The following is a 4,151-nucleotide window of genomic DNA, read 5'->3' as shown; positions in this document are numbered from 1 at the left end:
CGCACACACACACACACTCACACGCACATGTACACACACACACATATGAAAACACACGTACGCACACACACACACACACACACACACATGCATACACACACACACATACACGCACACACACACACACATGCACACACACATACACACTCACATACACGCAGACACACACATGGACACACACACACACATGCACACACACTCGCACATATGGACACATACACGCACACAGACTCACAGTCACACACACTCACACACATACACACTCACACATATACGCTCGCACACCACACACACACATGCACACACACACATGCACTCACACACATACACACTCACACTCACACACATGTATATAAATACAGATAGTGAATCTTGTGTGTTACGCCGAAGGCGGTTATACTAGCTGTACAGATACAGAAGCTGGTGTGTTACGCCGAATGGCGGTTATACCGGCTATATAGATACAGATACAGCAGCTGGTGTGTTACGCTGAAGGGCAGTTATACAAAAAGAAGCCGACCCACATCCTAGAAAGCTATCGATGTCTTTTTTTCTGTTCTTGTTGTTTCTTCTGACTGAAATTTTTTTCATTTCGTGCAGGCAACAGAAACTGGAGAAAACAATGGTGGAGGAGGGGCTGACCATCGAGGAGGTGGGTCCTGCTGTGTATCACTTTATTTGTTTATCAGTTTATTTTTTTGTTTATCCGTTGATGTTTGTTTATCAGTTGCTGTTTGTTTATCAGCTACTGTTTGTTTATCAGCTGCTGTTTGTTTATTAGCTGCTGTTTGTTTATTAGCTGCTGTTTGTTTATCAGCTGCTGTTTGTTTACAGCTACTGTTTATCAGCTGTTGTTTGTTTATTAGCTGCTGTTTGTTTATCAGCGGCTGGTATTTACAGCTACTGTTTATTAGCTGATGTTTGTTTATCAGCGGCTGGTGTTTACAGCTACTGTTTATTAGCTGCTGTTTGTTTATCAGCTGCTGTTTGTTTATCAGCTGCTGTTTATCAGCTGTTGTTTGTATATTAGCTGCTGTTTGTTTATCAGCTGCTGGTATTTACAGCTACTGTTTGTTATGTAGATTAAGAAAAATCAGATCCTTAAGACATTAAGCATGCAGAGGCCAAGCCAATTTCAGTTTTTGTTTTTCTATATTTCAAAATTTTTGCCCAACAGATGATGATGAAGTTGTAAACATTTTTCTCCCACAGAAAGAGGAAAGAAGAAACCAACATGCGGCCAAAGAAACAGAATTCTTGAGACTGAAGAGGTCCAGACTTGGTGTGGACGACTTCGAGTCGCTCAAAGTGATCGGCAGAGGAGCTTTTGGGGAGGTAAAAATTGCTCAGTTTGTATTACCTGTCGTACCTAACTCTTAGTGGTGAATGTTATAGTCTTACTTTCATATCGTAAACCAAGTGAGACAAGAACAAACAAAAAAGATAAAAGATATAGGACATATTTTAATTCTGTGACCCATAAGCTCTCACCATAGTCTTGTTTTCACATCTTGCCCCAGGTGAGACTAATACAAAAGAAAGACATGGGACACATCTTGACCTGTGACCCCTGACCCGTGACCCTTAACCTGTTGCATGTTGCAGGTGAGGCTAGTACAGAAGAAAGACACGGGACACATCTTAACCTGTGACCCCTGACCCTTAACCTGTTGCATGTTGCAGGTGAGGCTAGTACAGAAGAAAGACACGGGACACATCTTCGCCATGAAGGTTCTGCGGAAGGCGGACATGTTGGAGAAGGAGCAGGTGGCTCACGTACGCGCCGAGCGCGACATTCTGGTGGAGGCCGACAACCCGTGGGTCGTGCGCATGTTCTACTCCTTCCAGGACCCCATCAACCTCTACCTCATCATGGAGTTCCTCCCAGGAGGTCAGTACTTAACCCTTCACCCCTAACCTCTACCTCATCATGGAGTTCCTCTCAGGAGGTCAGTATTCAACCTTTCACCCCTAACCTCTACCTCATCATGGAGTTACTCCCAGGAGGTCAGTATTCAACCTTTCACCCCTAACCTCGACCTCATCATGGAGTTCCTCCCAGGAGGTCAGTACTTAACCCTTCACCCTTAACCTCTACCTCATCATGGAGTTCCTCCCAGGAGGTCAGTATTCAACCTTTCACCCCTAACCTCTACCTCATCATGGAGTTCCTCCCAGGAGGTCAGTATTCAACCTTTCACCCCTAACCTCTACCTCATCATGGAGTTCCTCCCAGGAGGTCAGTACTTAACCCTTCACCCCTAACCTCTACCTCATTGTGGAGATGCGGGGCAATGTGATGCTAACTTTGTTCTCCTATTTTCCAGGAGACATGATGACGTTACTGATGAAGAAAGACACGCTGTCGGAAGAGGCGACGCAGTTTTACATCACAGAAACTGCGCTGGCCATCGACTCCATCCACCAGCTGGGCTTCATCCACAGGGACATCAAACCCGACAATCTGCTGCTAGACTCCAGGGTATGTGTTCATCCCTAACCTATCACCCCTAACCTGTAACCCTTAACCTGTGACCCCTAACCTGTCACCCTTAACCTTTTATGCACAGGGACATCAAACCCGACAATCTGCTGCTAGACTCCAGGGTATGTGTTCACCCCTAACCTGTCACCCCTAACCTGTAACCCTTAACCTGTGACCCCTAACCTGTCACCCTTAACCTTTTATGCACAGGGACATCAAACCCGACAATCTGCTGCTAGACTCCAGGGTATGTGTTCACCCCTAACCTGTAACCCCTGACCTGTCACCCCTGACCTGTCACCCTTAACCTGTAACCTTAACCTGTCACCTCTGACCTGTCACCCCTGACCTGTCACCTCTTATCCGTCACCCTTAACCAGACCCTGAAGCCTTCACCACTACATGACAAACTGTTTTCTAGAATCACAGGAATATTATTAATAATGCCTCCATCTTTGGTTGTTACTGAAGTTGAGTTTTTGTTTTCTTTATGAACAGACTTGCTGTTATTTGTTTGGATTTATCCGTACTGACCGAGCCTGCTGTTGTTTTTGTTTGTTTGTTTGTTTGTTTGGCTGCATGGTACTGACTTGCTGTTGTTGCAGGGACACATCAAACTGTCAGACTTCGGGCTGTGCACTGGTCTGAAGAAGGCTCACAGAACCGAGTTCTACCGGGACCTAACCCAGGCCAACCCCCGAGACTTCAGTAAGTCTTACTCTCATGTCTTAAACCCCAGGCCAACCCTCGAGACTTCAGTAAGTCTTACTCTCATGTCTTAAACAGGAACCTAACCCAGGCCAGCCCTCGAGACTTCAGTAAGTCTTACTCTCATGTCTTAAACCCCAGGCCAACCCCCGAGACTTCAGTAAGTCTTACTCTCATGTCTTAAACCCCAGGCCAACCCTCGAGATTTCAGTAAGTCTTACTCTCATGTCTTAAACAGGAACCTTACCCAGGCCAACCCTCGAGACTTCAGTAAGTCTTACTCTCATGTCTTAAACAGGGACCTGACGCAGGCCAACCCCCGAGACTTCAGTAAGTCTTACTCTCATGTCTTAAACCCCAGGCCAACCCCCGAGACTTCAGTAAGTCTTACTCTCATGTCTTAAACCCCAGGCCAAACCCTGGAGACTTCAGTAAGTCTTACTCTCATGTCTTAAACCCCAGGCCAACCCTCGAGACTTCAGTAAGTCTTACTCTCATGTCTTAAACAGGGACCTGACGCAGGCCAACCCCCGAGACTTCAGTAAGTCTTACTCTCATGTCTTAAACAGGAACCTTACCCAGGCCAACCCTCGAGACTTCAGTAAGTCTTCCTCTCATGTCTTAAACAGGGACCTGACGCAGGCCAACCCCCGAGACTTCAGTAAGTCTTACTCTCATGTCTTAAACCCCAGGCCAACCCCCGAGACTTCAGTAAGTCTTACTCTCATGTCTTAAACCCCAGGCCAAACCCTGGAGACTTCAGTAAGTCTTACTCTCATGTCTTAAACCCCAGGCCAACCCCCGAGACTTCAGTAAGTCTTACTCTCATGTCTTAAACCCCAGGCCAACCCTCGAGACTTCAGTAAGTCTTACTCTCATGTCTTAAACCCCAGGCCAACCCTCGAGACTTCAGTAAGTCTTACTCTCATGTCTTAAACCCCAGGCCAACCCTCGAGAC

General features: G+C 46.4%; 1 protein-coding gene and 1 long non-coding RNA gene across 2 annotated transcripts in view; one reads left to right on the top strand and one right to left on the bottom strand.

Annotated features, from left to right (window-relative positions):
* LOC118413013 overlaps nt 1–4,151 on the bottom strand; it is a 711,153-nt gene that overhangs the window by 116,524 nt on the left and 590,478 nt on the right. The window lies entirely within an intron of this gene.
* LOC118414515 overlaps nt 1–4,151 on the top strand; it is a 660,232-nt gene that overhangs the window by 105,010 nt on the left and 551,071 nt on the right. The window lies entirely within an intron of this gene.

Source organism: Branchiostoma floridae, chromosome 4, assembly GCF_000003815.2.
Source record: "Branchiostoma floridae strain S238N-H82 chromosome 4, Bfl_VNyyK, whole genome shotgun sequence".
In the NCBI taxonomy this organism is placed as follows: Eukaryota; Metazoa; Chordata; class Leptocardii; order Amphioxiformes; family Branchiostomatidae; genus Branchiostoma; species Branchiostoma floridae.
This window is presented reverse-complemented; position numbering and strand designations above follow the sequence as displayed.